A 12,455-nucleotide genomic window follows, 5' to 3' on the forward strand; every position below is an offset into this window, starting at 1 on the left:
ATATCACTTCTACCCTTTGCTCTGTGGAGTCACACCAGTTTACCAGTCCCTCCTCCTTGCCCCCCACTACCTGTGGTATTTTAGGAAACAGTGGCACTAAACTCTAACCAAACAGACGCGCACTTATTTCATAAAGTTAATCAAAAGTAATTAAAAGACTTTCTTGCAGATTTTTTGATAGCCATCTTGATATGAAAACAGAACTGGGTTGATGCTATGCAGTTGCTTTAATTCTATGGGGGGCTCACTTTAGAGATGCTGGAGTTCCCCACAACTGTCATGCCAAGTTGTTGTGACCAGAGGGTGCCCGGCATCTTCTTGGATGAATCCCAAAAGTAAATTAAAAAAAACTTAACATGTCTTTCAAAACCACCAGACACATTCCAGATCACAATGAAGTCAGTAAAAGCCGCTGTCAGTGGACCAACTTCTGGAAGTTTCTGTAACTCAAAAGGCTGAGACACAGTTAATAGAAAACATTTGTTTAAAAGAGTCAACATATCAACCACCGAAGAGGCATGAAAGCTCCCTCTTCAGCTGAATGGTCCTCCAAGAAATTGTAGGGCCAAATCAGGGAAAACAAATCTTAATATTAAATAGAAGTATTTTTTAAAAACCTCGCAAGGTGCAAGGAAAAACTCTTTTTCTAGAGGAAAAACCTGTTGGGTTTCCTTTACACATGACAGATACAGAAACAGCACGAATCCAATTACTTTTTTCTGTAGGTCACTTCCAAGGCCCCCTTTATGCTACAAACAGAATGGTATCAGTAACCCTGTTACTACGCAGCTGCCCCCTGACCCGTTACGACTGGTACTGCAGATGGGATCTGGCCCACTGACACAGCTACATTTGCAGAGCAAACAAGCTGCAAAGATCGTGATGTTTTAACTGAAGAGGACAAAGGCTATACAGTTTGGGGCTTGTGTGCATCTGCAGGATGTAAAAATATTCTAAGGTAAACATAATGGAAGGCTCTCCATACTGAGCGCAAAATACCAATCTCCCTTTCTCCTCCACTTCCAAAAAACACACTCCCAACATGCCCAGTAGACCCTGAAGGCAGCAGAACTGCTGTGGTTCCACTACTTGGGAGAGGCAGACTGCAAAAGGACAACAGATGGGAATCTATCCCCAATGTGCCTGGAAGCTCTGCTCCACCATGTCTGACCATATGTCACAACCAGGGAGCTCAGGAGCCTGGCAAGAAGATTGAGGGCAGCAACTAACAGATCTCCTACTCTGTGGTTCCAAAGGTCCAGTCCTCCTATGTCACAGAAACCCCAGTTACTGCAATAATAGTTGCTGCTATGGCAATTGGGTAACCAGGTTCCCCCCTTGCTCCCAGAATCTCTTGATCACCTGCACAAAAGACCAGGATCCAGGGCCAATGAAAGCATTTAAGCAGGGTCAAACCGTTTCTTCAGTTCAGCATGGTATAATACAAATTGGCATTTAGTGTAAAATGTTTTAAATCGCAGAGCTCCCTACAAAATGGATTCATTTTACTCATCACCAAAAAACTACCACTTCTGGGGTGGAACATGGCAGCCACACAAGAGTCCACAGCAACACTGCATAACACACTATGCAAAGAGCTATATTGTGTTAGACAGGCAAGCAGAATGCAATTAACGGGCTGGAAGTCAGCCAGGACACTCAGGGCTAGCAGCCCTAGACTTGCAAAACATGTCAGGTGGTGATTAATATACACAAATGACCAGGGCCAGTTTTATACCACATCTGGCAGACAGTCTTTCCAGTGCCACAGTGCCCCCTAACAGCATGCTGTGGCAGTGGCTCCTACAGGTTCACAGGGAAGACTGACATTTACTGAATACCCAGCTTAAGTGCCTGCAGCATCTTGGGTATTCCTTGGAGGTTTCCTGTCCAAGTACTGGCTAGTCTTCACCCTGCACTGCTTATGAAAACTGACAAGATTACAGCCCAAGGTGCTGTGGCTGCAGGCATATGCCTAAGTAATCAAAAGCTCTCAGTTCTGTACTCCTCTGACTTCACCACCAGGCACCGGGATGAATTGTAGATGTGCTGTACTGCAGAGGGAAAACTGTATGATCTCCAGTGGGAGAAAGGACGAGCTAGTGGTGAAGCTTCAGGGCTGGAAAGCTTATAATATCATTTGTATTATGGTACTGCACTAAAGCTCCAGCCAACATCAGTGTTCTAAAGCACAGCTAAACCCTGCCCCAAAGGGCTGTCCAGCTGAAAACACAGCAACAAAGACAGTGGGGGAGAGGGGAGTTAGTACTGAGTAGCTGGAACAATGACATACAAAGAAATTAAATGACTTGCCTGGGAAACAAAAGAAGTCTATGGCAAAGCCAAGCCTGGAATCCTTATCCCCAGATCTGAATTTGCCTTAGATACTACACCTCCTTTCTCATCTGTTTCACACACTGTCTGTCCACATATCTTCTGGGTGACCGCAGGTCTGTCACTTAATTCACCTCTGTACAGGAAAGAATACTGGATATTCCTTGAGGATGAAAATAGTTTCTTACCCACTCAGAGGTGATATGGCAATTAATTAATATGAGTACATCTCTGAGGAGCTGCTCAGCTAGAAGGTGCTATAGAAGGAGACTGCAATATTATTATATGGCCCAAAAAATGATACAATATGCTGACACAAATGCTGCAGCATAGTGCTTAATAAATTTACAACTAGCATAATAAAGACTCTTTCAGCAATAAACCTCTTTCCGAGTTGATTACATACTTGTCTAGGCAGAACCTAAGACTGCATTATAGCTTATTTATTAACCACCTTCAATCTTACGTAAAATAGCACCACTGTCACTTGGCAGCCTGGATATAGCCATTATTATTTACTGACCACAACAATAAACTGCATTGCAAAGATACAAATAATTGAAACATTTTACACTTCTCCAAGGTTGGTACTGAATGGGAACAGTAGAAAATTACAAGACTCTTAACACATCTGCATGTGCATGTGTGTACATACATGTCCACCAAAATGACTAAATCATCAAGGTGAACATACCTTAAACTAAGTAGCTGTGACCTTCCTCCTAGTGCTTTCAACATTACTCCATCATGACGTTATATCTTAGATTAGATTACATTGTAACAATGTCTTCCTATATGCTCTGCAGGACACTTACTTTTTGGGAGCTATACAAATACTACAGAATACTAATAAAGCATTTGTGAATATTCATTTTAATGAGAATCATAGATTCACTTCAATTTAGTGCCAACACTTTGTCACTTGTAATTCGCATTCCTGTATGATTTGTTTGTTCACTGGAAAATTCATGGCAAGTAAGAGTGTATTCATACAAAGAAAGATGCCCAGAAATGTTCACATGACCATCTTGAAATGTCTTCGATTTCCTTCTTCCAAGCTATAAATGCTTTGGCCATTAAACAAGCAGGTAGAAACAATCATGCATATTATGTGGTCAACACATACCAAAAAGGCAACACACACACAGAGTCGAAAAGAATAGTTTGTAAATAACCCACAGAAGACTAAGTTGCTCACAAACTTATCAATGGACAAACTCATTAAAAACCAGGATCTATTGAAAGAATATTCACAGACAGGGATAAAAGGAAATTCATTAACAAATATGACTTGCTTGCCAATCCTTAACCACCCAACTGCAACAGGTGCTGCATTCCTATGGAAATGGAGTCTAAGCAGAGAACATCTAAAATGCCAAGATTCACCTGAACCATTAGTTAAATCCTGACATCAGCACAATGTTTCATCCGTCTATAACTGAGTTCCAGGGAGCTTGATAAAAGTTTTTTTTCAGATGAGAATGAAAAGGCAAAGACTGCCCTGCTCAGATATTGAAGTTACATGGCACCTTTTTTATCGAAAGTCAAAAATTAGTCAAAAAAGTATTGTTGGATGTAATATCTCTTTTCTGCACTTCTACGCTCACATGAACTCTCTCTTTCATTCCCAGAGTTCGTATGATGGATCACTAATGTAAAACTGAGAGGAGGTAGAAACCATGGCACCAGCTCTCAGCGGATTTGGGGGAGGGTGATGCAAAAAAATAGCAGTTACCTCCACTGTTCTCCCAGCTGTCACATTGCCACCAGCAACCCAGCTGAGGCTTCTGGTACCCAGGGCACAGAACTGCACAGTTTTCCCATGATGGATGTAAACTAGCAAGGACACAAAGTGTTTTATTTCTGAGACTTGCTTAAAATTTCTCAGCAGTCCCTCTGTGTGCCATTATATTCTGAGAGTTCAGTGCAGAGTGTGAAAGAAGACAAATTCTGTGAACTCTCTCTGGAAAATTTATTTTGATACCTTCTTGTTTAGATTTGTTCATGCTCAAAAGCCAAGGTATTTATTTACTATGCATAGAGAAACATAAGCTTTTGATAAGCACATGAAGATGCTTCAGAATGAAAGGAACTATGTATATGTAAAATATTTTTATGAAAACTTTACATCGTGCACCACTAATACAGGGAAAGTATTCTACTGCTTATCTAAGGGACAATTCAAGGGCAATCCATGAGACAAAAATCAGCTGAAGAAGTTCTAAGATGTGCCCTACTGTCTGCATCCAAAGACTTCCAGTGAGAACATTAAAAGCATTGCAAGCTTATGCCCTCCAGAGAAAGAACATCCCTACTAAAGTTGCAGGTAGCTGCAATTTACTTCATTTCACAGAAGCATAGCCCTATGGTGCCAATGCTGCCCTCGAGTAGGCAAAATCTGGAAGAAGCCTGCTCTTTTCAGGCAAAAACAGGGGAGAAAATCCTTTACAACAGCAGCCTGGATGAAACTACTGTCAATGTTACATAGCTATAAACTCTATCCCTGGGAATCCCAGATAGGGTTTCATCATAATATTCACATCTAAGCACTAGGTATTCTTTATGCTAGCCCTCTCTTCACATACACTAACAATAAGGTCCACAGAATTGGAAGCAAATCAGATAAAAATGATCCCATGAAATGAAGAGGCTAAATCTAAGGCCAGCCTGGTCCTTTTTTCTGCTAAACATGTGCTTATGTACACTTAAAATAAAAAGTACAGAGCTGAGAGAGCCATTTGGCAAGAGAAATGCCTGAGAGAGAAGTGACTTCTTCAACACTCTGATGTCTTAAGTGCAATCCAGATTTATTGTCCTGTAGCTAACGGAGAAATTCTTTTGATATAATTTACAGGGCTGTTACTCTGTGTTATGTCTTCTAAGAATGCGATGACCACATGCCACAAAGCCTCCTCAGAAGTGCACTGTAGACCTAATAAATACATAAATAATCTGACATTTCTTTGACATTTATTGACTTCCCAGAGGCTCATGGTATATGAAAGATAGGCCTCTGGAATTTTAAACAGTGTCTGACTGGCATGGTTTAAAACAACAAAGATTAAAATAAAAAGACACTTTACACCTATAATCTAAGATCCAAAAAGACTATCAGAAACCAAAAGTCAAACAATAGGGAAGGATATTGACAAAATGTTGAAGCTGAAGATATACAGGCATCCAGAGGAAATATACAGGCATCTATTCCTCATCCAGAGATATACATCAATTTAAAATGTAGACAACCCATTAGTTAAACCTAATCTATAATGGTAGGCTATGATTTGTGTTGGGTTTCCAGAATCTGCAAAGTTTACGTGGAATTTAGGGTTGGGCATAGTGAAGGTGCAGGAGACTTTTTGTTGACATTTTTCCCTGGCCCATTATACTAATACCAGGATTGCTATGGGCAGAACTTGGAGATTTTTTTTTCTTCAAACAACATTTCTGCCTTAAAAAACAAACGAGCAGATTCTGGTATTTAAAGGAAAGCAAATGTTGCAGTTGCTCAGGTATTTAGTCTTCCCACTAAAGCTGTCCACAGCTGCTATTTGTAACTTTTGCCAGATTGGAGGAGAAAAGAATGCAGAGGTCATGGAATTAAAGGTGGTGAGCAGAGCTCCATAAAACAATTGGATCGTAAAATGATCATACGTAGTTCAGTGATATAAACATCGTCAAGAAGTGTAGCACTAGATTAAAGTGCCATGTGGGTATAAGTGATGCAGTGAATTTCGAAGTCATAAATGCAAAAGGCAAGAGGGGGTAGAGACAGGGAGAACTGTAAAGACAATGGAATAACTCCATAAAATTCAATTCAATCGTGGTCCGTACAGCACCTGATTTATTGCATTTAATAAAGTATCTTAAAGACCATGTTTCTATACACCATGGTATTTTATTTAGTTAATTTGCTCTAGTACAAAAGATGGTATTTAACAAATATCTCTCACTAGCAAAGGATTAAATGAGTTCAGAACTTCCTCCCATAAAACGAGAAAATGAACACAGTGCAACTAAAACCAGGGCAACATATGAGTTGCACCTCTTGGGCATGGTATCCCCACGATAACAATGACAATTCTCTCTCTTCCTGCTCTTAGAATATAGGAGAAAAAGGAGATCAGTGAAATGAAGCATTGCATGATTTCTTGTAGCTGAAAAAGAGGGAGAAAATAGGGAAAACAATAGGTTTGTCTGTAGCTGACTTACATAGATTGACACAATTTCAGAAAGTGTTCACGTTATGGTGCTGAGTAAGAGGTAACTGCCTGCAGTGAAATCTTACCTCCCCTGAACTACACAAAACTCCTATGGATTTAAATGTAGTCAGGACTAGACTGCTCTAGACAAGGTTACAGAGAAAGACAAATTGATACCGTGGCATTCACAGGGATCCTGTGCAATACGTATGTGGTAACATTACAACCTAGCTCTCCTCTGTTAATTAATGGGTCATAATTTAGCTTCACTGCCTCCTTCTGATCCATCCCTTGGATCAAATTCGCACATCCCAGTTTTCTAGCTGCCTGAAATTGCTATACTGCTTTATAAGGGAATCCCTAAAACAATGCCCTACTTCAAACTTTGATGAAGTGTGTACCCAAATGTCATAGCTATGACTACAGCTAGTTTGGAAACACTTTTTCCACCTCATAAAACTTAAGAGAAATTGCAGCAATTTTCTGTTCTGCATTGAAACAAAACTTTTCACAAGAGAAACAAAGATGGGCGAGACAGCCAAGCAGCAAAGAGGCTAGTGGTCAGTTGCTCACATACAACATGGCAGATCCAGGTTCAGGTTCTTAGTCTTCTTATTCAAGCCAAGAAATTGGATCTGGGTCTTTCATAGGCCAAGTTAGTGCCCTAACCACCAAATACCCTTGCTACTCTGGGGCTGCCAGGAATCTCTCTCCCTGCCATCACTGGCCACCAATCGAATCCTAGGATTTTTTTCCTCTAACACCAGTTTAATATAAAACAAAATAGAAAGATTTTGGTTTCAACAAATTGGAAATTTCCAAAGAATAAACATTGAGTTGTAAGATTCCAGGTCACCTCGAGCTGTGCCTCATCTCTGTTTTTCACCCACTTGAACCCTGCACTCTTCGCACTCTAAAATGGTTATCCATGCAAACAGGGGACTGATGATGCCTGGATCCAGAACATATACAGGGAACATAAAGAAGAGCAAGAGCCTCAAGCTAAAGCAGAGCAAAATTAGACTAGAGATTAGGAGGAACTTCTTCTTACAAGGATGGTCAAGCATTGGACCAGGCTAGCTAGAGTTGTAGTGGGCCCTCCATACTCAGAATTTTGCAAGAGCAAGTTGGACAGACCCTTTGCTGGCATGGTTTAGTCAGCGATGACCCTGCTTTGTGCAGAGAACTGGATTAGATAACCTCATGAGGTCCCTTCCAGCACTAGCTTCCTATGAACCTATAATCCAATATGGTTGCTGCAGTGTCTTGCTAAAAGACATCTAAATTAGAGGTGGTCCAACATTTGCCAGTAGACCATTTTTGTTGTAATATACTGATCTGACAGAACTGGTAAATTCCATAGGAAGTCAGTCACCCAGGAAGAAGCCAAAATTCTATTTTTCCTTCCGTAAATGTATATTTAAATAATTGTACTATTTGCAGATGGAAAATAAAAAATTTTCACAAAAAATTATATTATTTTCCACCCAGCTCTTCTTAGACAGTTATAAGGGGCTAACCATGACAGAAAATGTGAAACAGAGATCTTTTAAGTCTATTTTTGGGACCATCTAAATGAAAGGTATACAATTCCATTAACGTATTAGAGGGATTCTTTGATACCATGGTGAAAAAAATCTACATCTTTCACAGAAACGAGTTTGAGTATCAAGAACTGTGCTTGAACTATTGTTGAGCACAAAAGGGTAGTAGCATTTTGTTTCATAATTGCTGCACTACCATTATCTAACTACAGTCCTGAAGGGTGAATTCTATTGTATAAAGGCCAGCTACGTATAATACAAGCTACTCCTTTCTTTTAGAACAAAGTGGCTTTAAAGGACAAGGACTGTGTGAAACACTTTGATGATATTCTATTCTCCAACAAAATCATATTTTTATACTTGGAATAATACAATAACAGTGGCACAGTACTATTCACCATTAGATATGAAGCACCTGAAGATGGGATTAGTGACATTAATCCCATTTTAGAGAGTGGGAAACCGAGGCATAGATGGACAAACCTGCCACCTTCAGCAAGTCACAATCGTTTGACTGCCATTACAGCAGTACACTGCGAAGGTCATTTTCCAGTGCCAGAAGCACTGTGCAAAAAAATCAAAGTACAAAATCTATTTCTGTATCAGGAATGTAGCTCTATTGATAAGTCCAGCAAGTGAAATGGAGACCTAAACACAAGCACCAGGATAAGACAGTAACATTTTGCCTCTCTCTCTCAAGATGTCTACCATCTTAAATTGAACCTGGCGGCCATCTGAGCAACAGGCTGCCTTCCAAAAGGTGTGCAACTTGGGTACAAATTAAACCAGTGAAACTTGAACAAAACACTTGAACTTACACAGGATCTAATTCCCAGGGCTGCTAAGAACACTGAATACCAGTCAAAGTTTACGAGAGTTACAGATTCTCAATAACTGAAAAAAATCAGATCTATTCACTCCTTCAATATATCCTACTGCAAGCTTGCTCCTACTTCAAGTACTATCTTACAGTCTCGTTTTTAAGCTTGGTTTGAGTCTTTCATCTGTTACAGCACTTTCCCTCGGAAGGCTTTCAAGATAAGTTTGCTCTCGGCTACATGTTTTGCATAGATTTCTGAGGCATCAGATTATCATTAGGCTATGTACCTAGAGCTCCTGGTTATTAAAGTTAATGTTCTGCATTAAATATTGTACCATGGAGCAGCCCAAGCGTTAGCCAGCAGTGGTGCACTGGGACCAAGCAAGGAGCTCATCAATAAGGAGGGGAAACCAGAAGTACAAGCTATGCCAGCAGTTGGCAAGCGCTGACTTAGAGAAGCAGCTCACCCAGGCTCTTCTCTCTCAGGAACTGAAGCTCTTTCATAAGTAAATTCATTCGCTAAATAATCCACACAGAGCATCTCAAAATGACTCAGACCATCACAAACACGCTGCCAAACTGCATCCCTGTGCTGACTACACAAAAAGTGTAGTAATCAGGAGCAGCATCCTGGTGTTATCTTGCTTCTGAGACAGACCCATATAACTCACCTGCTCCAAAGATGTTTGTAAATAACTGCTGTCCTCCACAGGCCATAAGATGCCTTGGGATCTCTCTCCTACCTTACAGTATACTCTGCTCAGCTAAGCTTTTTTGGAGGTAAGCAATTGGCCTTCAAATTACTGCAAGCAAAAGGAAAAACCTATCAAGATTTAATTATCATATTTCATTACCTTAATAGTCAATGGAAAGGTTGTGTTCCAGTCCTTTTGCAACAGAAGCCAGCTCATCCCAGGAACTAAAGGAGGGAAATGCAAATTGAAGATCTGTACCATTTTCAGGAGGACATATACCATCAATTAAAGGCAAGCAATAAGAAAAAGGACTGTGACCGAGGAATGCAGGATGTCTAAGGAACTATAAAGCAAGCCAATAAAATTCAATGGGTTTTCATCAAGAAAATACATTACATAAACAAGCAAAATTAAGGTTTTAAGCCTATAAGCCAAGTTTCTGCAATTCTTCAAATGAAAATCAACCCTTTCATTAGACAGAGGGATGCAGTACTCCCATAGATGTGATTACCTAATCCCTCCTTTCTATGCAGCAATTCAAAGGAAAAGGCACTGACACCTGCTGTGTACTCAGAGATTCTTTTGGAATCAAGAACCTCACCAAAGCCCAGCCTTATTCTATCATTTTAAGTGCTTCAGAAATGAAAATGAGTCTTAAGGCATTCAAATATTCTGAAAATGTGTTGCTTTTCTAGTGATTAGAGAAGGTGCCCATCTCTCTCCCCTAAGTCTTTGGCCATGTGTTGACTTTCTCTTGAGCTGCTTGAGAGGCCCTTAGGCCTATCCTCCCTTCCAGCTTGCCCCTCAGGTCTACTTTCCTTCCTCTCTTTGTATCCCAGTCCCCAACCCCAACAACACAGCTTTCTGCCACTCCCGTGCTGGGCCAAAATTCAGAATATCCAACAGCCTACATGGGTAAAACCAGGCAACCATTTTTCCTTCAACCCAAGCCCACTTTTTTGGTGTCTCAGACTTTGACCCTTATTTCTGCCCCAAACATGCTAAAATTATATTTACAAACAAACTAGGAAATACAACAACAGCCCCCAAATTCCCAGATGCATAATACAAACACTCAAATTTCCCGACCCTATTTCCTGCAAAACTCTTACCTGCAGTCCTTGTTTGTTGTCATGTCTAATCTCAGTTTTGCAACTGCATCTGCTTATGCATACCTGCTTCCTCCTATACAAAACCTCAAAGTAAATAGGCCTGCATGCTGCAGAGCTTGCATTTGTGGAAGTGCATTGTTGCCCTTCTGAGATCAGAGCCTAAGAATATAAAGCTTTTCAGAGAAAGGATCACACATCTTAATTGCCTGTCAAGCAATATGCAAACTTTTGATGCAATAGAATCAGTAATCATACATTTCACGACTAAGAGATGTGAGGGTGGGAGATAGAACAGGGGGCACTCATGGCGCATCTAAAATGTATATCTGTGCACTTTTGGTAATAGTTGAAGGCTTTTTAGTCTTTGCCAGACAAATCTGCATGGGCAATAGATCCCCTAAAAAACCCTGCTTTGTTTAGCTTAAATCTGTTTCAAGCAGATACAAAATTAGTAAGAGGTGGATGAGTATTCTTTGTATAGGAAGCAACAGGTTGTGTGCACCTGAAGCTTTCCACAGTTTCAACATTATCTTTCCCCACAAAGAACATTTCCATTTTATTGTTGAGGGCGATGGGTCACAGACCCATGCCAGACATTTTCTTACTTATAGTAACACTGCCATCTTGTGGCACAAGGGTGAAACACAAGTTTCTCTTCTTCCATGAACTTGTCACAAAAGATAAAAAGTCCAAGGTTCATGTCAAACCTCTATTTTTCATTTGGAAACCAATCTTTGTGATACTGCTATTGATTTTTCTGAGTACAGATCAGACTTGCTATAATGAGGTTTTTTTGTAGCCTGAAGTATGAGCTACCCTTTTTGACTGTCTGGGACGAGTGGTGTTTTCAAATATTGTGTCAGTCACACTCAATGAACTGGAATAGCATTGCTGTTTATCTGTTCTCGGTTAGGACTAAGAGGCTTTTCACAGGAGAATAGGCCTCAAGTGAGGAAAACATAGCAACAGTTAAGCGTGACCGGTATTCATTAACTTAAGAAACATGACTTTAAAAAGGAAACTACTTCCATGAACAGATATGCTAGGCCTTTGGTTTTTCTTTCAGGCCATCCTGGATACTTCTTTGAGAGATACTGCCCCTTCCTTGGGAAAAAAAAATTGAAAATTTTCCCTCAGTGCATTGCAGCTAAGGGCGAAATCACTGCCTCCCCCATGGGCAGGAGGCTGGAAATTGTGGTCTGGTGGGAAACTCCAGTATAGAGCTTCCCACAAAACAAGCTGTTGGGAGTCCAAGCATTGTTCCTGCCAAGCTCTGACATTCTCAAGTGTTCTGCAATTCCCAGGGGACAGTGTCCAGGGCCACAAGCCTCAATGCCAGATATGGTATGCTATCCACTTCCCTAAGTTTTCTGCACAGCTCCATTGGAGAAGAGGCTCTGTAAAGGAAAGTATCACCTTGGCTATTTTAGCTTCTCTGGAAAACCGCTTTGGGGACAAAAATAAGTGGTGGTGATGTGCAGGTGCTTCAGCTTGCCCCTGGCATGATGCTTGAATGCAAGACCTAGTGGTCTTCAAAGGAAAACCAGTTGGTGCATGGAGTCAAATGAGTCTCTGTGTCCATGCCAAAGGGCTCTGTGCCCATATGACGACTTCTGGTAGTAGCAGAGAATTCTCAGTGCCCCATGGGCAGCTGGGTGACAGCGACCCCGAGCTGATCACCTTCACCATCCGCCGTAAAGCTGGCAAGTCAGTCAGCAACACAGAAGTCCTTGACTTCAGAAAAGCCG

The 12,455-nt window shown here is 40.8% G+C and overlaps 1 protein-coding gene across 1 annotated transcript in view; it reads right to left on the minus strand.

Moving 5' to 3' along the window:
- Positions 1-6,247: 6,247 nt before the first annotated feature.
- The window catches only part of GALC (galactosylceramidase), a 70,555-nt gene continuing 64,347 nt past the window's right edge, over positions 6,248-12,455 (minus strand). Inside the window, exons 17-18 of the transcript XR_002104131.1 lie at positions 9,755-9,819; positions 6,248-6,491 (exon numbers count right to left, since the gene is read on the minus strand). The gene's annotated coding sequence lies outside the window, so the exon portion shown is untranslated. The remainder of the gene's footprint in view (positions 6,492-9,754; positions 9,820-12,455) is intronic.

The sequence above is a fragment of the Crocodylus porosus genome, unplaced genomic scaffold (assembly GCF_001723895.1).
Source record: "Crocodylus porosus isolate Cpor-Errol unplaced genomic scaffold, CroPor_comp1, whole genome shotgun sequence".
In the NCBI taxonomy this organism is placed as follows: domain Eukaryota; kingdom Metazoa; phylum Chordata; order Crocodylia; family Crocodylidae; genus Crocodylus; species Crocodylus porosus.